This window comes from Sciurus vulgaris, assembly GCF_902686455.1.
Source record: "Sciurus vulgaris genome assembly, chromosome: 8".
In the NCBI taxonomy this organism is placed as follows: Eukaryota; Metazoa; Chordata; class Mammalia; order Rodentia; family Sciuridae; genus Sciurus; species Sciurus vulgaris.
In genome coordinates, this window is record NC_136468.1 from 20113958 (window position 1) to 20137585 (window position 23628).

The 23628-nt window shown below is 39.5% G+C and overlaps 1 protein-coding gene across 4 annotated transcripts in view; it reads right to left on the minus strand.

Moving 5' to 3' along the window:
- Window positions 1-23243, minus strand: part of CALD1 (caldesmon 1) — a 175360-nt gene extending 152117 nt beyond the window's left edge. The window contains exon 1 of one of the 4 annotated variants that reach the window (XM_079150160.1): window positions 22952-23243. The gene's annotated coding sequence lies outside the window, so the exon portion shown is untranslated. The remainder of the gene's footprint in view (window positions 1-22951) is intronic. The other 3 variants (XM_079150162.1, XM_079150166.1, XM_079150165.1) reach the window with 3 other exon arrangements.
- Between the last annotated feature and the right edge of the window lie 385 nt (window positions 23244-23628).

Below are 23628 nucleotides of genomic sequence, written 5' to 3' on the forward strand. Positions count from 1 at the left end.
TATCCATGGTTTTAGGCATCTACTGGGAGTCTTAAAGTATATTCCCCTATAAATAAGGGAGAACTACTGTGTTACCAAAGCTAAGAAAATTCCCAGAAATTAGAAATTAGAAAATTCTACAGAAAGGTAGAAAATTTGAAAAATACAAATTCTGAGAAATAGTTTAAGATATCAACTTCTCAATAATTCAATATGGGGAGGGGGCAGATCATGGGAAATAAGGAGAAGAACATAATCAAAATCAAATAAGAAAATTTCTTATAACTGAAAAGTTGTGTTTTTCTAGATTGAACAAGCTCACTAAATGTTCAGTCAAATGAATAAAAATTCAAGTATACCAGGTCATGTTATCATGAAATTTAAAGAAACTGAGATTAAAAAGAAGGTCCCAAGCATTTTCAGAAAGAAAAAAAAAAATCAGGCAACATACAAATAGTAATCAAAACAGTATCCAGCTTGCTAAGATCAACACTGGAATCCAAAGGATAATGAAATATACAGGTATATTTTGAGAAGTTTTATGGAAAGTGATTTCTAGCCTAGAATTCTATTCCCAGCCAAATAACTAATCAAATCTGAGGTAAATTGAAAGCACTTAAGACGAGTAGGTTCTCAAAAACATTGTCTTCTCTACATCCTTGTTCAGGAAGCTTCGAAGTGATCTTCTCCATTAAAACAGGGTATAAAGAAAGAGGAAGAATGGGATCCTAGGGATAGAGGATTCAAATTTCAGCCCACATACAAAGGAAATTCCTTTCAATCCTAGGAAGGAAATTCCTAAGCTGACTGTGAAGTGAAGATTTAGAACAACTAGCTGTGCAACAAACCTAGAAAATCCCAAGAAATTTCAGAAAGGATATCTGTAAATTACCTACCGTGTTTAGCTATAATGAAAAGGGCTTGATGACCTTTCAGGTCCTCCAAGGTTAACATTAATGATATAAAGCTAAGTGTGTAAGAGAACGGAACTAATTGTTAAATCATGGGGGGGATGGGAAGGAGGATAGTGTTATAAGCAATAAAATGTGACCACAGTGTACTACGTGGTCAGTTAGGAGCAATCTTTACAGTTATGACAGCGTTGGAAGGATGGGGAAGATGGCGTGTTGAAGGAGGAGGTTTATAAAAGTGCTGAATCCCTCTCCTGAATCACAGAAAGGTAACAGGTAATGTCTAACACCAGTAAAAGCACAGTCATCAGGACAGTTTGGCGTTGGTGTAATAATAGACAAATAGACATATGTGGCAAAAGAGAAACTACAGAAATAGAACAGTACCTATACAGGAGGCAACTGATTTTTCAACAAAGGAGTCAATGTTTATGGAGAAAGAAAAATTTGTTCAACAAATTGTTTTGGAACAATTGGATAAAAAAATGGGAAAAAATTGAGTTCATCTGCTACATGACACAAACATGCAACACACACACACACACACACACGCACACTCACGCACATGAAGAAAGGTACTGAATGGAGATTCCCTATTACTGCATTGCCTACCCCATTGCCTGCCTAAGACATGAACTCTCCTAATTGCTACCATAACAGATTGGGGGAGTCTATTCTTGAAATTCATGTAGTCCATGTATTGTTTTTTGTCTGGTTTCTTTCATGCAACATGAAGTTTTATGATTTATCCATCTTGTCACATGTGTAAGTAGTTCTTTTTTTAAATTGATGAACAACATTTCATAGGACTCATGTATTTTATTTATTAAATCTATTTTATTTGTTTTATTTTCCATTGTCTCATTAATGTCCATTTGAGTTGTTCCCAGTTTGGAATATTGTAAATAAATATACTATAACTTTATATATCTCTGTATGTGTGTGTATATGTGTGTTTGTGTGTGTTCGTGTGTGTGTGTGTGACATGTGTGCGTGCATGTGTGCATGTGTTGTATGTTTGTATTTGTAAATTTTTATTTTTCTTCGGTAAAAACCCAGAAGTGGAGTTTCTGGTTCTAAGGTTAAGTAGATGTTTGCCTTTAGAAGAAATTGCCAAACTTTTCTCCAATGTGGTCATGCCATTTTTAACTTTTTTAAACAATAAATTAACATTCCAGTGACTCCCCATCTTTGACAACACTTGGAATATTTAGTCTTTTAAATTTAAACCATTTTACTGGTTAAGTTTTCTAATTGTGGTTTTATTTTGTATTTGTCTAATGACGAATGATAGAGCATATTTTGTGTTCTTATTGACCATTTATATATCTTCTGTAAAGGGTCTAATCAAGTCCATTACCCAATTTTTAAATTAAAATTTTTATCATTGTTATTTTGTGGGTGATAATTATTCCTCTGGACACAAGTCAAATCTAGGTATTACGTATATTTTCTCTAAGTTGGTAGCTTACCTTTTCATTTTCTTCATACTGTCGTTTGATAAGCAAAAGCTTCATATTTTATGAATTCCTACTTATCAATCTTTAAAATTTTATGACTAGAGCCTTTTCTTTTCTCTTAAAGAAACATTTGCATATTCCCATGTTGCTAAGATAGTTTCCTGGTTTTTAAGAAGTTTTATTTCTTTTGGGTAATATCCCAGAAGTAAAATTGCTGGGTCTAAGATTAGATATATTTGCCTTTGAGAGAAATTGCCAAGCTATTCTCCAATGTGGTCGTGTGATTTTTAACTTTTACAAGGTAAGCAATGAGGATTTGCTGTTATCTTCTTGCTTACCTTAGATATCCACTGTTCTAAGATATTATGTGTGTGTGGTATATGTGAATTCATATTCTCTGTTGCCCACATTTGATAAATACCCACTCTTCTGATTTTAATATGTGTACTATATATGTAGTACAATATAGTATACTTAAAATCTGAATGTCTTCTTATATGTAAATTTAATTTGTCATGTGCCACATAATGACATATTGGTCAACAATGAGCTGTATATACTATGGTGGTCTTATAAGATTATACCACCCAGTGATATTATGGTTTGTGTAGGTTAGTTCTATGACAAAATTGCCTAGTGGCACATTTCTTAGAATATATTCCTATAGTCAAGTGATGCATGACTGTACCTCAACTATAAAAAAACTACAAGAGAGAAAATATATTGTACTGATAGAGAAGAGAGCAGCTAGGCTGACAGCCAGGATCTCTTAAATAATAATATATTAGAAGAAGATGGACTAATATCTTCAAGTGTGGGTCAAAAATATCCTATACCCTGCTAGACTAATGTTCAAAAGTGAAAAAAGAAAGAAACCTAAAAAATATATTTTACACAGCTTACATACAAATAATTTACTACTGAAGTTGCTCTTTAAAGCAATTATTAAAGAGTAAGGTTGGAGAATAGGAATTTATACTCAGAAGGGAGGAGTAGGATGCTGGAAGCAAGGGTAATCAAAGAAATCAATAAAATGTATTGCAAAATGTATTGTTATTATAAATATTGGCTTAAGTACTGGGGATGTGGCTCAGTGGTTAAGCATCTCTCGGTTCAATCCATAGCAACAAAAATAAATAGAAATAAATTGATAAATTTCAGGATTTACAAACAAATCATAAATAAATTATTAAACAATGACAGCTTGCTGATAAACAGGGATAGTTTAGAGGGAAAACAAAGTTTATATTTTGTAATATATGCATGTTAAATTTTAAAGGAACAGGATAAATTTTCTCCAAGCAATAAAGATTAAGAGAATAACTGTAATGAAAATAAGGAAAGGAGAAAATAAAGGGGCAAAGAGAAAAGTGAAAACTAAAATATTAAAAATAAGACGTGTCTAAAAACCAAAAATATTGAATAAACATTTTTATGCTGTTGGTTAGTTATTTTTTGAATAATCTGCTCAACTTCAATATCACTTGTACTAAAAGTATACTACACAGGGTCTAACATTTTTGAAAATCAAGGGAAAGTAATGTATTTATTGTACTTTTCTAAGACATTGTTTAAATTTAGAGATACTCACCTGAAAGATTGCCAGAAACTTGAAGAAAAACATCAAATATTTGAAAATGTAACATATTACTTAAAATTAAGTGTATTCTGTTTTTAGACATCCTATATATCACCAATTGTAATAATTATATTGACCATCATTAAATGTATTGGCCCTATCTCATATATTAAAAGACAGCAGTCTAACTAGATCTAAAATGTACATGCTATTTATGGGGGACCCATCTTAAAATTACACAGAAATATTAAAAATAAAAGGTTTAAGATGTATGTAATAGGTAAATAACAATTAAAAGAAGATGTTATAGAAATATTAACAGACAAGCCAGACAAGGTAGTGCATGCCTATGATCCAAGAAACATTGGAGTCTGAGGCAGGAAAATTACTAGTTTGAGGTCAGTCTCAGCAACTTAGTGAGACCCTGTCTCAAAATTAAAGAACAAAAAGGGCTAGGGAGGTAGCTCAGTGGTAAAGCAACCCTGGGTTCAATTCCCAGTACCAAAAAAAAAAAAAAAAAAAAAAAAACAAGGAATGAAAGAAATATTGACAAGATGTGCTTTAAGGTGAATTACCTGGTAATGAAAAGAATCATCAGCAAGATTTAAAAATCAGGGACTTACATGTATCAAGCAACACAGCCTTTGAAACAGGACTAATGTAATGACAGATTTTACCAAGGAAAAATGACCATATCTACAACTATTGTGGAAGACAATAACAGAGCTGTCTCAAAAATTAATACATTAAGAAAAATTTCAATATTTAGTAATTTTTAATTTTTAGTAAGGATAGATTTGAATATGATTAATCTTTTTATTATTTGTTTATCCTATTCAAGCATTATAGTTATTCCTAGTAGGATGCACTATTCTCTTTTTATTATATTTGTACACTTTGGGGGATGATTAATCTTAATTGAAAAAGTTTAAGCAAATTAGAAGTCCTAAAGTAGACATTTTCACTTTTGTGTCACTGTAAAATCTAGCATAAACACACTAAAGCTCTAAAAATATTCAAAGCATTTGTGTTAAACACACTATTGATACAAAGTTTATTAACCAGCAGCATTTTTCTCATACTGCCTGGAATTGAAAAAAAAATTGTGTACAGTTGTCAAAATGTTCTGCAATTTACCAAAGTAATGTTTTTGCTTTATAGCCCCAACATTTTGTACCATGTAAAGATATCTTTCTCTTTCGGTTAATTAACTTTTTTTTTCATCTTTTTTTCTAGTGTTCTGTTTTGGTTTGTCTTTAATTTTTGTTTTTGTTCCTACTCCTCTAATCATTTTCTTCCTCTTGGCCCTTTTCTATCAGATGTTGAGAGACTTCAAAAATATTTATGAACCGTCCCTTGTCTTTCTTGATGAAGAAAACCACATAAATGCAACTTCCATCCCATCATCAGCTCCTGCCTCGGTCCAGGAGCTGGAACAACATCTTTCCATCACTGTCATTCTACCAAGTCTTTCAAAAATATCAAATGGTGCATTTTTTCACGTTGTGCCCCAAGTGAATCAAGGTCTCTTTATATACCAGAAGGCCAATCCAAATGACACATGTTTGCTTTATCAACCTCTGTAAAAGTCTAGTGGTAATTTATATTGATTACATAATAAGAAACTCCATCCCTGGTACAACACGTCCTTTCAGCTGCAGAACCACACCTGTAGAAATGCTAACACACATCTGGTTCAATAAATCTGTTCCTTCTGATCCTCTGGAGAGATACTTTTATGTAAACTATATAGCTACATGTGGAACAGGAAAGACCAAAACAGATGGCCAAACCTAGTAACCATCTCTACCCCAAGGGTTGGGCATTCTTCCTCTACTTTGATGGCTTCCTGACAGTTGATTCAGTCATTCTGTTTATGAAAGGTGTTTCTTATCACATATATTGATGCTTAAATAGCCTTTTCAGCAGGCCGATATTATTGCTCTCAGGAGGTTTCAAGGAAATTCTGAGACAAGGACGGTTAGTATTACTCATTAATAAGTAGATCATCCCCCCAATGAATTTTTTGATAGAAAGAACAAAAGAAGATACCTACATTTCCTCAGCTTTATCTGTTTTTATCTCTATAGATTCAGTTGCACGTTTTAGATTGTATCACTCCCCAAAATTGACTTTAAAAAACAAGCTAAGTGTAATAAATCAAGTAACTGGTTCCCTTGGAAATAACTTATTTATAACAAGACCCTGAATTACAGTTAATTTTTGTAGTAAAAGTTTACCAGTAAAGAAGTGGCCTTGACAGGAGGAGCTCAAGTTCAAGGCCAGCCTCAGCAACTTAGCAAGGCCCAGTTATTTAGTGAGACCCTGTCTCAAAATAAAATATAAAAAGGGCTGGGGATGTGGCTCAGTGGTTAAGAGGTCCTGGGTTCAATCTCTGGTACCAAAGAAAAAGTGGGCTTGACGGAGAGCACAACAGTGAACCCTTGCAGGGACACTAGAGAACCATTGATTGGACAAGTTCAGAGGTAAGAGACTACACCTAGTCCAATCCCTTCATTAAAGGGTTGACATCCCCAAATACCAAGTTGTTTGTCTGGAGCCATCAAGTTGCACAAAGGCAGAAACAGAATTAAATGGATTCCTTTTGCCACTGTCTACCACTAACTCAATGAAAACTTTCAAAGAAAGTTTGGAAGCTTAGTATATTAAAAAATATTCTTGAGGAGATTTCTAGGAAGCAAGCCTTATTTGTTACTAACAGGTACTTTTCATGAAATGTGGTTTGTTTTAAACTGACAAAATCTTTTGATTTCAATGTTCCAGGGAACATGGGTCAGGTCCTCTCCCCCCGACCCCCGCTTCTTTTAATGTTGAAACTTTCACAAGTAAAGTATGGTGTGCTGCAGCTTTAAGAGCAGAGTGTCAGCAGCGCAACAGCAGGTAAACACTTTCACATTGATGCTTCTACCTCAAACTGCAGAAAGGTGGTGGTGGGAGGTGATGCTGGGGTCGGGCAGTGCATGGGATGTTACCATCTGCTTGCTGCCCCAGTGGCTTGGCAGTAGGGCTCAGCATCTGGTGTCAGGGTGGAGCATCTGCTAGTGGTCTCAAGGGAAACCAACCAGAGTCCAGGAGAAGCCCAGAGTAATGCAGGTGGAAATTCCTCAAGAAATTGCTGGTCCAGGAAACATATGCTCAAGGAAAGCTGGCTAATACAATTTCCACTCATGTATTAGAGTTCCATCAATAGCTCCATGCTGTACATATTAAAGTTTTCCCATATGAAACATTATGTTGTTTCAAGGTGCTTAAGAAACAAAGGACATTATGTCAAAACTGAGAAGATCCAGATAAAGTATGGAATTTCATTAATAATAATATAATAACATTGTTTCATTATTTGTGAAAAATGTGAACCATAGTAAAGTTAACAATAGAGGGAACTGGGTGTAGGGTATATGAGAATTCTGTAATATTCTTGCAAGGTTAAGTCAAAAAGTATTCTAAAATAAAACATTATTTATAAAATTAATAAAAAATTGACCCAGTCACATGATTTCTTGTGCAAGCTTAACCCCAAGCACAGTTGCTAGCTTCAAATATGCTTTTCTTCTATTCCTTTTTTTTTTTAAGGTTCTGAGAGCATTTTTACACTTTAATACATTCAGCTATAGCTATTAAATACAGAGATTACAAAGCACAAGCATGTTCACACATGTGATCTCATATGTTAGAAATTTAAATGCTGGTACAAGATATTTTAGTGAATCTGAGGGCAACAAGACTGTAAGATTCTACAATAGTTCACTATGTGCTTTGGTTTCACATAAAGCTTTTTAAAAACGTCTCTGATTACATTAGAGAAAAAAGTTCAGTCAGATGATAATCTGTTTTAACCATCCCTTGTCAACTCTGTGGGGTTTCAGAGACTCTTTAAACAAGATGATTGTCATACTGTTTTTAGAGACAAGGGTAGAAAGGAAGATGTTTGCCCCAGATGCTTCATGTTATGCATTGCATTACATGTATTGAATTATCATACAGTATCCCGTAATATGTATAAATATCATGTGTCAATTAAAAATTAAAATGTGGAGGAAATAATCTAAGATAGTGTCAGCAGTAAAGTATTTGTAATGTTTATCCTTTATATAACTTCTAGTTTAAAATAATAAACACTCACTGCATCCTTTAAAACTTAAATTTAAAACCATGGAAAAAAGGAAAGACTGGAACTGGGGTTGAAGCAACCCTGAAAGTCAAAGTCAACTGAAGCTGTCACTCTTGGGATAATTGCTGGAAACCTTAAATCTGAACTCTGAGTCTAGACTTTCCTTTATAAATATAGGACTTACATCTCCCCAAACTACTAAAGAGCACAAGTTTTCTATTTCAAAGGAAAATGGAAAGAAAACCATGTGTGTGCTTTAGGACACTCCACTGCCTAAAGCCCCTCGGTGTTGAAGACCTCACTGCTCCCTGCCCAGGCATCACAGGGCAGAGCAAGGCATTGGGCCGTTGATAGTTAGGAAGCCTGAGACTCGAGGAGGCTATTCAGAGTGACAGGGCTTATCTGCCGAGGACAGGAGGCAGGAACGGGGCATCTTTCCCAATAGGCCACCACCTGAACTCTAAGGTCTTACAAAACACCAAAGCCAAGGCATTGAAAACTCAAACCTCATTACAAACTCTCTCTCAAAAGAGAATTCTCCAAAGAGAATTAGCGAGCTAGAAACTCCTCCCAGTGGAAAGTGCAGCTGCTGTATTTTAACAGCGTGTCAAAGAGCAGGTATGTGGAAAGGCATGGAAGTTTGGGAAATACAAACCAAAAAACCAAACTGTTACACTCCTATTTCCTATGTGCCCAAATACAGGTGGGTCAGCGCTCCAAGTCTGCGAATACTAATTGCTCCACCGAATCTTCGGGCAACAGATCAATGCTGCCATTCTACCACAGCCGGAACTACTAGAGTGTGAAGGACTGTTTTGTTATCATCAGTCTTTGTGACTGATGCAAACACAGAAAGGTACATGCAAGGGAGAGAGCCATGGGTGATTATGGCTAAAGCAGAAGGCGCCCAATGAGTATAGGACATTTCCAACTGTACAAATCTCAAAGGGAGGAGAAAGAAAAGATAGGAGAGGAATGAGAAGAAAGGAGGAGGAGGGTGAGAAGTAAGAAAAGAGGGAGGAAGAAATTTAACAGAGCTTGTATTTTCTTTCACAGAGTATCTTATTTCTTTATTTGCTGATTTTCAGGGTACTTGAAAAGAGAGAAGAAAGAAAATTATTCAAGTCAAAATTCCCAAATAAGAATGTGAATAAATAAAAGAATGAGCGCGGTTTCTTCCTGCTGACATGCTGCTGTATTTCAGCCATCTGTGATGGATGTTCCAGTAATCAGCAAAAGGAACACGTTCCTCCTCGCCCCTCAGAGTTGAAAAGGAGCTTCAGGACAACCCTGCACAACCCGAGTCTAATCCAGATATCTTGACAACTGAAGTGATCTTTCAGAACGAACTGGAAGAAGCATGTGACTGAATCATACAAAGAAGTATATTTGGAAGCTACTGAAGATTTGAGCCTCAAAGTCTATTTCTACTGCTGTGTAACTCACAGCAGCCACTGTTAGACCTTTGGTGCTTATAGCTTTAGAGAATAAAGCTTCCAGATTTCTGAGGTCACAATGAAGTCAATGCAGTTCACTTTGTCACTTCATTTCTGCTTTTCAGGCCATATGTCTGCATCGTTTTCAACTCTAGAACAGATTTGTGCCTGTACAGGAAATGTGTCCTAGGAGAGCTGAGACACACACAGAGAATGTATCTACACGACAGTTACAGGCATTTAGGTGGGTATAGAAGCTGCTCTAGTCCCTGGGCAGAGGTGCTGAGGTTTGGTCCACTCTGGGCTCACCTGAGACCCAAAGCAGCTTATAGTATTAGGTGGTTTATTCTGATGTGTGTGTGTGTGTGCGTGCGCGCTCAGTTGTGCCTTGATTTGTCTCAGAAATGCAAGAAATATGCTCCATATGTATCACGGCAGACAAACATGGCCTCCCTGAGCTGCAGTCAAGATTATGGAAAAATAAATAAATAAAAAAAGAGAGGAGGAGAAGAGGAAAAAGGAATTTAAGTGGTGAGACAAGTTATAGAGTAGAGGAGATTGAGGGAGTGGATATCATAGAAGATAGATATTCAATATATAAAGGTTCTTGGAAGGAAATTAAAAAGAAGAATGAGAGAATCCAAAGTTTTTAAAAAGGAAGGGATAGAAACAGCAAGTGGTTGATAGGTGAAGAGAGATTTGGTGGGAGTGGGGCAGGCAGGCTACCCCACACAGGCACAGAATAACCAGCCCTCCAGCTTTGCCTAACAGGGTCCTAGGTTAGGACTCTGATTTTAGAGAAGTTGTTAATGACTCCTCTTCTCCCTTTCAAAAGTGTCCCTGTATAGATGATAAATGGTACAGGGACTCTCTAGACGGTCTCTGGCCTAAGACAGAGAAGCCACAGGCAGGGCCAAAGCTGGGACAGGGACACCGAGGAGAGCTTGAGGGAGGGAAGGAAGTAGGGGCAGAGGGAATAAAAAGAAGGCAAGGCATGACACGTGGGCTCTGGTGACCAACCAGGCCAGCAAAGGCGGGGCCAGAGGGTCACTGAGAGAAAAGCAAGTAGAGAGAAAAGGGGGACAAAACTAAGACAAGAGACAAAGGATTCAGAGCACGTGTTCATGTAGGCTTCCAATATTTTCCCCTGTATGTGGGGATTTGTGGTGGTGTTCAGCTTGTATATAAGTCTCTTTCCTCCCTGAGCAAGCACCACACCGGGCCATCCGTGGCTGCCTCCCTGGCCAGCTCAGCTGCTCCAAAACTGCTCACCTCTTTCCAGGCTCTGCCTCCCAGACTCGCAGATGGCCTCGGCCAAGCCTTCCCAGCAACCCCCTCCCCCACTCTTGATGGCCACATACCAGACTGTCTGCCACCGTGGTTTCCCAGCCTTCCACAGATAGGCCACAGTATGCAAAGCTGCGCCTCAGTGCGTCATTTCAGAGACCTCTTTTGACTTCTCACTGGATCAGAATTTCACATTGCGAAAGGCAGAAAGTAAATGTCAAGGGCAAGTTCAAAAGGCCAAGTGATTTCTAGCAAAGAATTCCCTAGACCCAGAGGGAAGATGGAATACCACCAGCAACAGTCTTCTGCACATGGAGTTTCATAAGCTATGCCACATGGGTCTCTAGCATGGTTGTGAACTGGAGCATGTTATGGGTTGAATGATTGCTCCCCCCAAATTCATCATCAGAGTCCTAACCTGCAGCATCTCAAAATGTAACCTTCTTTGTGTGGCCTTAGAGTTCTTTACAGAGATGATCAAGTTGAAAAGAGGCCAGGAGGGTGGACCTCATCCAATATGAGTCGTAACTTTATAAGAGGAAATTTGGACACAGGCTCTTACTAGAGAGAATGCCTCTTGAACATGAACGTGAGCGCAGCCATCTATGAGCCCAGGAGACAGCTGGAACAGAGCCCTCCCCTCAGGCCTTGAAGGAAGCAGCCCTGTTGATGCCTCGAGATGGTGGACGTTTAACCTCCAGAACTGTGAGAAGATACCATTCTGTTCATGGTGCTGTGTTCTAGCTGGTCTAGGAAACTAATATCCCAGGGGCAGTCTGGCCAAAGATGGGAGTTTGGAGATGTTGACTAGACTGTTAATTTTTTTTTTCTTTCCCTAAGGAAACTAAGTAATTCTTCTAAGAATTATCTCAGAGAGTGGGCGCTTCCTACAGCAAGATTTCTGGCTGATCTTGAGTAAGTCATTTCTACTACTCATGCCTCAATTCTTCCATGAAATCGGTTATTGGACCTACATTCTGAAGTCCTCACTGTGACTGATTATGAAGGCCAAGAGGGATCACATGAATGTTCTGGGCTTTGGGCAAAAAGGTCACACTTAAATGAAGTGTATTTTTAATAAGTAATATTTTAGGAGTGATTGGTAAAGCAACTGGACTCTAAATTCTGTAGTTGGACATCCAATTCTCAAAAAATCAGTCCTGCCTTGGCCTTTTTAATACCTAAATTTGATATACCCAGACAACAAAATGGCTTGAAGTACTTGTCCAACTAGTTTAATCCTTCAGTATCTAATTCCACAATGTCTCCCCTTGAGTCAGGGAGAAATGTACAAACTACTCATTCAAATGTATCTGCTACCAGCAAAGAGAAAAAGAAGTACTTCTGTCGCCCCCTCCCCAACGGCTCTAAGCCTAGATTCTTGTCCTGTCTGACTCTAACTTGAACAATCTCTCGGGTCACTAGTGTAAGAAATGGTGTTTAGTTCTGTGTCCTTATATGGCAGGGAGTGACAATGTGCTTGTCTCCTTGAACAGCAGTATGGCTCAGTGACAAATTATAATGATGGGTTATGGAAACCTTCTGCACTGGTTTCCATCATTTTCCTGAGGGAAGACACAGAGCAGACGGCTGTAGAGGGATGGAAAGGATTGGAGTCAGGGAGTGGCTGTGAATCCCGCTCAGCCACGTGCCAGTTGTGTGACTTTGGGCAAGTTACTTGATTTACTTTACTGTTCTGAGGTGTAGTACTCAGATGGAAAAGTGACACTGTATAGCAAGTACCCCAGCAAGGTAGCTGAATGAGCTAGTTTACCTTCTCAACCATCCTCAACCTGTAAGGGCTCAGGGTAACGAGCAATTCATTGCTCTTTACCCTCTGATATTCCCAAGTTCTGTATTCTCTCTCTCTCAATATCTCTCTCTCTCTCCTTTTCCCTCTTCTTCCTTTTTCCCTTTCTCCCTCTCTCATTCCAGATCTGAAACACTGAAATCCTACAAAAGGGAGCCCCCCCTGTCCCCCCCCCCCCCCCCCCCCCCCCCCCGCTGCCTACTCAGTCTCTGTAAGAAGTCACAGTGGATAATTGATCTTTTGTAATCTGGTGTCAATCATGTGCAAAGCAGTTTAGAAATAAACTAATAGTCATGATAACTGTAAAATGAAGGCATAATTATCCCAATTTTATAAGAGAACAGACAGTCTAGAGGTTGCTAAGTTTGAGATTCAAATTCAGATCTTCATGACTCCAGTTTGTTCTCAAATAGAACACACCTCCAGAGTCACACATAAAAAAGAAGTCTCTGTCTCTTGGAGTCATTAGTGATAGGTGGCACCGCACAGAGGTTAAGCCTGTGGACCATGGAGACAGATTATCCCAGTGCAAATCCTGCTTCTGCCTTGTACTAGCTGTGAAACCTCAGATGTATTACTCAACCTAATTGTAACTCAGTTTCTTCATCTGGAAAACTGGTTGTTATAAAGATTATTTTATTTCTATCTAATAAATATCAATATACTACTTAGTAGTACACATGGTACACTATTCTAAGCACTGGATAATGGTACAAATTTGTGAGGGGCCCATGAGCTCCAGCATAAACATTGGTTTCAGCTTTCTTATAAAAAAATTAGACATTTATTCTTTTCATTCTTTTATTAATAGTATTTGTGGGGATGATATTTCTTAGGCTCAGTTCACAGAACTAAAAAAGCCAAAGTCCCTGTTGCCATGATGCTTATGTTCCAGAAGCATAACATGCTCTAGGAAATATGATCTAGGAAATAATAAATGTTCTAAGAAATAATAAATGAGCAAAACATATGCATACATTATGAATATATCAGCAACTAAACAACAAGGTGTTCTGATCAGCTGTCCTGTGTGAAAGGCTAATTTTGCTATTCCATACCTTGGGGTCAATGATATGTTCGGAAATGCTTATAAATAAGCTCTTGGTGGAAGGAAGGGGAATCTGATTTGTAGCAAATGCTGATTTCTTTGGTATAAATCCTTCCATCAGGGTCAATTTCAAGCTCCCAACACGACATCACTGAACAAAGAATTGGAAAGGAGATGCTCCATTGCACAGCATGACACAGTATTTCCATCATAGAGACTAAGCAGATATAACTAACCTTGAGAGAACAGATTATAATAGAACGGAGTGAAATAATTAGGAAGGGGTGCATTTTGAGTATTGATTACCTTTATTTTTAGCTTCCTTTACCCAACAACCTCTGCTTCCCTGTGCACAACAGAAGCAGTTGATAAACCAAACAGCATTGAAACAAATACTGTAAAATCCTGGCATTCTTATTGGACCAGTTCACTCATACAGAAAAACCTTTAGCTCTACAATTTTTGGTGAATATAATATATGTATTCAGTGCTATGAATATGGTAGATTCCTCTGCAAAATACAGAAGTAGCTCCTAACTGTTGAGTAAAAGAAGACCCTTAGAGGTGAATTTTCTGTCCTTTTGCAAAAGAAAAAGATCCCTTCCCCATGTGATCCCAAAGCCACTTGCCAGTTAAGAGTCCCCACACTTCTAAAAAGGCCCCCAGGGAAGCATCTAAGCCTGAGGCTCTGATGGTCCCAGCCTCAGGGGAGATGGAAGGTGTGGGTGAAGGAGGCTTCTCTCTTTTCCCATTCAGGGTTTGCACAGCCTGATCACAAAGTGGAGGACAGAGAAAAACGCCTTCTATTATTCCTGGTGTTAGTAACGGAAATACCTAAAGTAACTGATTTTCAAAACATCCTCAGGACAGAAATACTTAAAAAGAAAAATTTTCCTAGATTTGCCCCTCCTCCCAAGTCTAAATTTCACTTAGTAATGGTGGCTGGAACAAGAAGTGGAAATACCATGAGAAATTTTATTCTTGCCATATTTCCAATGCTTTATAAAAGCAAACACTGGAAATCTCATCAAAACGTTGAACCTCGTAGGGTTGACAGCTTTGTGCTTAAACCAAAAGAGTAGGTGAAGCTGGAGGAATTTTTAAGATAAAGTATTCTAACTCTTCAGAAGAGACTCTTTGGTAAAATTGATGATTTGGGATATACATCTGTAACTTTTAGGGGAAAACATCATTTAAATCTGAACAAACAGACTTCTGAGGAATAAGTAACTCCATACCTCTACTATAAATTATTGTTACTGTAGGTGTACAGAATTGTTTCTGAGCCAGGATGTTTTATCAGTGTCACCAGGGAGCTTTTACAAACTACAGATGCCTGGACCTCACTCTAGCGAGACCTACTGAATTGGAATCTCCAGGGGACAGGTCTCAGGGATGTGTATTTTCAAAAAGTTCTACAGATGGTGCCTAAGAGCCACTGGTGTATAGGTAAATTGGGCAGCATGGTACAATCCACATTTGTGAATTGTAATGTTCTTTTTTACTATCAGGAAAAAGCAATCTGTGATACCAAAAAGGTTAACTGCCTGGGACTTAGGGGCTGTGTGTTTAGAACTACCTTTGCCACTAGTTAACTGGATGATCTTGGTCAAGTCACTTGTTTTATTCTTTCATTCAACAAATATTTATTGGGCTTCTACCACGTGTCCAGGCACTGGGTATATACTAATGAAATAAGCAGATGTTCCCTGCTCTTGTGAATCTTACTGACCCAAAAGACAGACAGACATTAATCAAAGAAACCTACCAATATATCAATAATTATACTTAGTGTGTGTGGCCAGGCTTTAGTTTCTCATGTGAAAAATGAAAAATGAACTACCAATTCCTTTTTTGTGTGTATGTGTGGTGCTGGGGATGGAACCCAGGGCTTCAAGCATGCTGGGCAAATGCTTTACCACTAACCCAGTTGCTTGCTTGCTTTCTCTCTCTCTCTTTCTTTCTTTCTTTCTCTCTCTCTCTTTCTTTCCTTCCTTCCTTCCTTCCTTCCTTCCTTCCTTCCTTTCTTTCTTTCTTTCTTTCTTTCTTTCTTTCTTTCTTTCTTTCTTTCTTTCTTTCTTTCTTTCTTTCTTTCTCACTTTCTCTCTTTCTTTCCTCTCTCTCTCTCTCTCTCTCTCTCTCTCTCTCTCTCTCTCTCTCTCTCTCTCTCTCTCTCTCTCTCTCTCTCTCTCTCTCTCTCTCTCTCTCTCTCTCTCTCTCTCTCTCTCTCTCTCTCTCTCTCTCTCTCTCTCTCTCTCTCTCTCTCTCTCTCTCTCTCTCTCTCTCTCTCTCTCTCTCTCTCTCTCTCTTTACCAGGTATTAAACTCAGGGGCACTCAACCACTGAGCCACACCCCTAGTCCTATTTTATATTTTATTTAGAGACAGGATCTCACTGAGTTGCGTAGCATCTCACTTTTGCTGAAGCTGGCTTTGAACTTGTAATCGTCTTGCCTTAGCCTCCTGTGAGCTGCTGGGATTACAGGCGTATGCCACCACACCCAACTCCCAGTTCCTTTCTTTAAAAAAAAAAAAAGAATTTCTTCATAAGATCCCCAATTTCTTGGCCCAATCCTCCCATTATGTCATAGGTGCATTTATTGGGAAAACCCAAAACCAGAAGCTGCTATGAATCCAATTACTCTTGTACAAAAATTAACATCTCGTCATCAGAACACATTCTGCACAATTAGAGAAATAGTGGCACATATTGTGTGACACGTTTTATTGACCCAGTTGGCCACAGGCACTAGCTGCATGTACAGATTTCTTTACCTCGTAAAATACTTTGTAGCCTCCCAAATATTAGGAACCCACAGACTACATGACCAAGTGCAAAACGTGGCCCTTGAGAAGCCGTGGCTCAATCTTGCCAGGACCATTACCAATGGCAGCAGTTTTATCTCCCCTGTGAACTTAAACACAGCCTCAGAAACCTTCTTAACATACCAATTATGAAAACTTATATGTACTCCCTGGACTAAACAATATCCTAAAGTCCTGCCCAGTTTAAAACTTCCATGGATCTGTGTATTCAATTCTGCTCTCTTAAGAGACACAAATGCTTCCTCCCATCTCCACATAAAAGTACTCCAACTATCAGAAGGCATACAGGTGGCCCCTTGGTTTCCTTTCTTTGGGGATAAACAGGTCCAGATCTTTTATCTGTTCCTCATCTATTTTGCTCTCCTGACCCCCTTCAGCCTTTGATGCTCACTCTGGGATGGGTATTTGTCATTGCCTCTCTGAAGAGTGCGAGCGTGATGCTCCAAATGTGATCTGGCCAGAACACAGGGGATTCTGCTGAACAGACATCATGACAGGGGTTCAGTGGATGAAGAATTACAGAGCAAATATTGCCTAGACCCGAAACTCCCACCGATTAAGAGTATACTAGCTTTTATGCATTCTGCTGATTGAAGTACTGTGATTTGCACTGAGATGTTTTGGCTTTCATTTATTAAAATGGCTAAATTATTATTGACTATATTTGAACGATTGCCTTCGTTTGGAGGGAGCCATGTCATACCTGTGGCTCATGAAGTTTCTTGCCAATAAAAATGCTCAAAGTGCTTTTTCTCTAGACTCTTTCTGAAATGGATGATTCTTATCTTTTCATTTATCAGTGGTGCAACATTTCAGGTTACCCTCCCTTAAGACTGGTTCATTGGGCCATGCCAAGAACTGTATGACCGTGGTATTAGGTAAACTCCCCTCTAGAAAAATTTATTCACATCAAAATCCAAGTTATATCCATTGAGACCTGTTGGAAATGTCAGCTGATTTGCCTCCACTCCCAACTTCCTGTTCTAACTAAAATGGCACCCTGGGCTTTTCTTTGCCCAGAGGTGACCACTGATTGGAGCAGGGTGGCTGCCTGGCTAACTGGTGTAATTCATCCATAAGTACACCAGTATCTTTGACAACCCTTCCTGCTAAGGGATTTGGCAAATGAAGACAATAGCTATTAGTTGAACTATTCAGATCTCCTCTCTCTCAGAATTTGACCTGCAAGCACAGAAGCAATTTTCCAGGTGATAGAAGAATGGAAAGAAGCAGACACAGGCTGCAGCTGAGTTATGTGAATGGAAATGCCCTGAGTTGAAAACTCAGAGTTCTCTGTGGAGACCCTTTGACTCACCTTGATTCTAATTTCACTCTTTGGGCTCTCTGGTCCTCTTTTGATTTCTGGATTTCCGTGTGATTCCATGTCTTTACTATTCCACGTGTATTTTATAAACCTGTCCCTTGACTTGAGTTTCTGCAGCTTGTGGATCTGTTTCCCCAGACTTCATCCTACCTGACCATACACTGCCTTGCTCAGTAAGATCTTAGTTGCTAAAACTACCTGACTTCTTAGTTTTTGGCTTTTTTTTTTTTTTTTTTTCTCACCTGGCTGTAATTCACCACATCGCCTATTTTTCTACTTTATATGCATGTCAGTGGAACTTTGATGCCCACTGACCCTTGGTCACTTGGTCACCCTTGGTCACCCTGTGGGCACTTTCCCCTGGTCCTACCAGTCTTCAACCTGCAGGTGAGGCCTGCCTGGTTCTCCAGCAAAATATCTTGAAAGAAGAAGGGATGTTGCACGTGGGTGTAAAAGGAACCAGTTACATATTCCTACTTAATATGTTCCTCTCCAAGTATGCTGATTCCCTTCTAGTCAAGTGCTCTCACCTGCATATTCACAAAGCAATGCCAGGAGCCTCAGGAAACCACTAGAAAGAAATTTATCTTCAAGTTCTCCATCATTGGATGTATGTTAAAATACTTTTTTTTTTTTTTTTTTTTTTTTTTTTTTTTTGTGGTGCTGGGGATCGAACCCAGGGCCTTGTGCTTGCAAGGCAAGCACTCTACCGATTGAGCTATCTCCCCAGCCCCAAATACTCTTTTTTTAAAGAAAAAAAAAATTTTAGAAGTCAATGGAACTTTATTTTATTTACTTATTTATATGTGGTGCTGAGAATTGAACCCAGGGCCTCCCACATGCCAGGCAAGCTCTCTACCACTGAGCCACGACCCCAGCCCTGAAAGCATACTCTTTTTTTAAAAAAAGAAAAGATGTGTATTAAAATGAGTGCTTATAAAGAACACCAATCTACTTAAAATATTTAAGAATCATTTTCCTTCAACAAGTGCTGCACAGCTGCTTAGCAATCATTTTATTAATCTCTTGGTGCTCTCTGGGCATACACTTAACGGCAGCCATTCCTGGAAACAGCCTCTTCTCTACTGATGGTCTCCTTTTCTTTGGAAGCGGGGCTGTATGAGGCAGGCTCCTCCTATATATCTGTGTATTTACACCCATCTCTTTTTCCTTCCAGATCTGGGAAACAAGAACACCTTCACACATATTTTGATCACACCCCCTTTGTCCCCTATGGGATCTGGACTTCACTTGTCTCCTTCTTCTCCTGCAACTCAAGGATGGGTCCCTTACCAGTCAATCACAAAGGGTGGGTTCACAAAGGACCTCAGGGTTCAGAGTTCTCATCAGATTCTCCAAGGTCTCAAAGCACCCCAGGCAAGAACAACCTACCAATGGACAACCTCCTCACTTCTCCCTCATAGCCTGGGGATTCCTGGCTTCCTGCCTGCCCCCATGGCCAGCCAGCTGTAAGTTTGTGGGCGGAAGCAGAGCGGCCCCTTACTACAGAAAATGTTCTAATCTCAGCTCTGCCTGCTCTTAACTTTTCTCCCTCTGCCTAAAAGACAAGTGACTTTCCTCTACCTAGAACAAGTGCTTGACACTTGTGCCGTCACCTGGGCCTCATCCTAGAGCTGGGATCCTGTCCATTTCCAGTGTGGGACCAGAGAAGCTCCATGTTTGGTTAGGGAACAGAGGAGCTGGTGGGGTGGGGCTGGGGGTGAGGAAGTTCGAGATGCTACCAGGGCTCAGTTACCGTCAGGGATACTAAAGACTGAGGCCAGCAGAGGTGAGAGGCGAGCTCCACGCAGCAGTCTGGTCTCAATACCAACAGGAACCACGCCAGGTGCTCCTGATTACCTCATCCTCCCGACAAGGCCCAGGCTTGACATGCTGGGATTAATTCCATGCTTTTGGCTGGAGGCAAAGAAGCTGCCTCATTTACTAAGGCCTTTCTGTTGTCAGCACTTGTCGTTGGTCTTCTGCTCATCTGGATCCTCAGATTTCCTGGTTCCTAGATATTACCTGGCACCTCTGATGGCTTATCTTCCTGTTGCTTGTTTCCTCCTGGTCTCTGACCATCAAAAACAAACTTCAGACAACATTGAGATAGACCAGTATTCACTGATTATGGAATCAGGGACCTAGAAAGAACTTGGAGTCAGAAAGTAGCACCCAAAGATCCTCAAGTATGAGGAAGGAGGAAATAATTAAAGATACTAGGTAAGAGGTGGCAGATACCAGCCAGGATGAGCATAGTGTTCAGAGGACTCAACTGAAGGCAGTTCAGTGTACGTAGCCTACAGGGAAGAAGAGCAAAGGCCTCATCTCACTTGGAGATCTTAATCACTACTGGATCCATTCTGCAGATAAGGCCAAAGAATTGGCCTTCAAAGGTCAGGGTTATTTCAAAACTAGAAGAGGAGTCTCATCTTGGTGCTCATGAGGTAAGCCTGAACTAAAAGCTTCTCTTTAAATTACCCAGCACTCAGAATCAATGGGTATCTGGGTTAACTTGACAGATGAAGGACTTTCTGTTAAGAAGCTAATGGTTCTATTTTCAGGATCTGAGAGATTTTACCCAGAAAACCCCTTTTGAAAATCTAAAAATTCTTTGGCAGTATCTTTCTAACCTCCTCCTTAGTCTACCATGCTATTTGCATTCCTCTTCATCAGCATTTTCTCTGTCCCCGCCCCGCCCCATGGCCTCACCCCACCACATTTCCTAGCCATGTGACAGACAACAGGCAGATGGGAAACTATCAAATCCTCTTTCAGACCCCATCTCTAAGTCACTTTTCTGTCTTGTTAAAAGAGTGACTAACTAGTTATCATGCTACCATGAAAATGACAACTGGAGACAACTACATGTCTTTTTAAAAAGGCCTACTGAAGCGCATTTTATTCATCAGAACAGAAAATACCCAAGCTAGATTCTGCAACTTTCAATGGCATATCACAGGACCAACCTATTCCACCTGCAGAGAGCAGGAGCTCTTTAGGACAGTCGCAGGAGTCAACCAGAATTGTTAATGGCCCTACTGTCAGGAAATGCTCTCATGTATCTCATTTAAATCCTTTGAATATGGCTTTCCTTCTCTCCCTAATGCAAAAATCATGTCAAATTTTTTTTTAATTTAAATTGCACATTCTATTGACTTTGAACAATGGAAACAACCATATGCTTTACCTATGAACCAATCCATTGTACATTACTCATGTGTTCTAAGATCAACTCTTTTAGTGACATTTTGTTCCAGAATTTTGCCACTGTATTTCTCTTTATTAAGTGATTTTCACAGAATGAAAGTTTTCACCGTGTGGTTTTATTGAGTCTGTTTACCTCCCTATTTGAGGAGATGTATTATAGTTAATACTCAACAGCAAAGTAAGACACACACACACAAGTACTTAGAGTTCAACAGGAACTAAAATTCCCTCACTTCAATCTATAGTAGAATATGCACAATGTTATTTCAAAAAAAAAATTGTGTTTTTATGGTTGTTAGAGGTGGGATGCACAAGAGGAGGATGGGAAAGAGTGGTCATAGAAAGACTGAATTTTCGGGGATTCAAAGATGTTGGTTTCAAAATGGAATTTATCTTCAAATCCCAAGATTATGGATTTCCTTCCAAACTGCATTCCCTACATGGTTTAGAGAATAGTTGAAAAAAATTGCTCTCCATATTTTGATTGACATTAAAAACACTGTGAAAATAGTTTGGAACTTGATCTCTTGGAGGGAAGGACAATAATCAAACTGTAGTTTTTGCCTGCAGCCTTCCTCTCACACTTACTCAGAACTATTCCAGGGAAAGAAATTCATGGGGAATTTTGTTCTCATATATCACTTCTAGAAGCAGAGAGAGACATTCTCAAGAAATTATCCCTGATTTCTAAATACAAAGAGAAAAGAATAAAGTATCTCAACCCCAAACCACCATACTGCATGGAATAAAATCAAATGGAATCTTGTCATCTGGAGTGATAGCCTTTCATATCTGTGTTATTAAAATTTTATCAGATTTGCCCTTCTTTCCACATAGCACCTAGTCTTCAATTAAGATCTAGCCACACATCTGGTTTTGCCAAACACACAAGTAGGATTTTGCTCTTTCAGTTTACAAGTTCATCTGCATGACCTTGTTAACAGACGGAATCTGTGAAGACCAAGTACTTTGTTCTTATCCACTTTTTTGGACCCTGTATGGCCACAGCACTAAAATTCCCCTGCCCTTTACAATCAGCTCTTTCTAAAAGGAATTACAGACAACTACCAGCTAGCTGCCTGTACTTCTATTTAAGATGCCCAAATACGTCTATCTTGAAATAAAAGCCTGTCTCCTTCCTTTCTGGAACACATTTCCAACCTTCCCCCCCCCCCCCCCAAATTCTCCAGGCATATTCAGGCATACTTTCAAAAAGAAAAATGAGATTTCTTGAGAAATAGTTTGGTAGGAAGTTAACTATGATTTCTCAACACACACCCACTAGCACATGCATACTCTCATTTTTAGGTTTTATAGGATCATGGTAGGCATCCTCTGTCCTAGTAAAAATATCAGATCAGTGACATTAACTCAACCATCACTAGTGCTAGAACTCTCTGACCTTATATTTTTTCCAGTTCCAAAGTTCAGTTTTTAAATATGTTTGCAGAATAACATAGAAATGCATGTGGTTAAACAACAAAACAAAACAAAAAATCCCTTTTTGGCTTCTCACCAACCTAAAAAGTTGTTGTTCTTACTTTTAAAGTAAAACTCCTTTAAATGTCTGATAATAAAAGATGCAGAAGAAGCTGCTGAGGGGCATAACCCGCCTGCTAACCCTGGTCTGTGGTCATCAGGTACAAACTCACGTCCCTCTCCTAAACAAAAGGACATCTGAAGCTAAGTCACCAGTGCTCCCTGATACAAGTCACTATGTGATCTCTCCTCTTGTCCCAACTCTAGAAACGAAACTTGAAATTTCATCCTGTGTGCCTTCTGGGAACATCTGCAGGGTGGTGAAGCCCAGTCTGGCTCCGGGAATTTACATGGTCTATTGCCTTGAACGATCTTGTACGTCTGGCTACCTTGGCCGGGAATGTTGACTGAAACCCAAAGAAAGTCCCCAGCTTCTCGAGAAAAGAAAAGAGAAAGGCCCCCGTGCCTTACCTCTTCGGCTGAAGTCTCTTCCCCAGGACTCCGTGGGAAAGGAAGGGCTGATCCCTTTAAGCAGGAGCACAGCAAGGGAGCAAGCGGGCGGGCAGGCAGCCGAATGCACACTGCTCTATTCAATAAAACTGCAGACCGCCCTTCCTCGGCCCCTCCCAGAAGTCCACGCTAAGTGAACACATACCCCTATGTTTACAGCCGGCAGTCAGTGGTATGCATTGTCCTGTAGCTTTTCTAATAGGCAGCCAATGACGACACTCCGGCCAAGGTGATGCCGTGGGCCTGTGCAGATGCCTGTCATTCCCCAGGCATGCTCAGGAAATCACTCATCAGAAAAACCAAGACCTAAAAAGCTCTGAAACGCCGAGCAGGCTGCCAAAACCAGCCTGCTCCATGCCCTTTTTTGGTTATCCTTAGCAGGGCCTCTGGAAGTGGATCCATTGTCAGGAGCAATCATAAGAAATGTTAATCTTGGAGAAAGAGGCTGTCTTGTAGAACACAAATGAAGCTTTAAAAAGCAAGCCGTCTATAAAATGAAAATTAGCAGATATGTGGATGGGGGCTGGGAGTGGGGAAGGCTTTTTAGAGGAGGGCGCCTTCATCGTGTATTTCTTCTCAAAGGCGTTCCAAGTACAGAAATGAATTTAAATTGTTGTACAATTTGAAAACCTGAAATA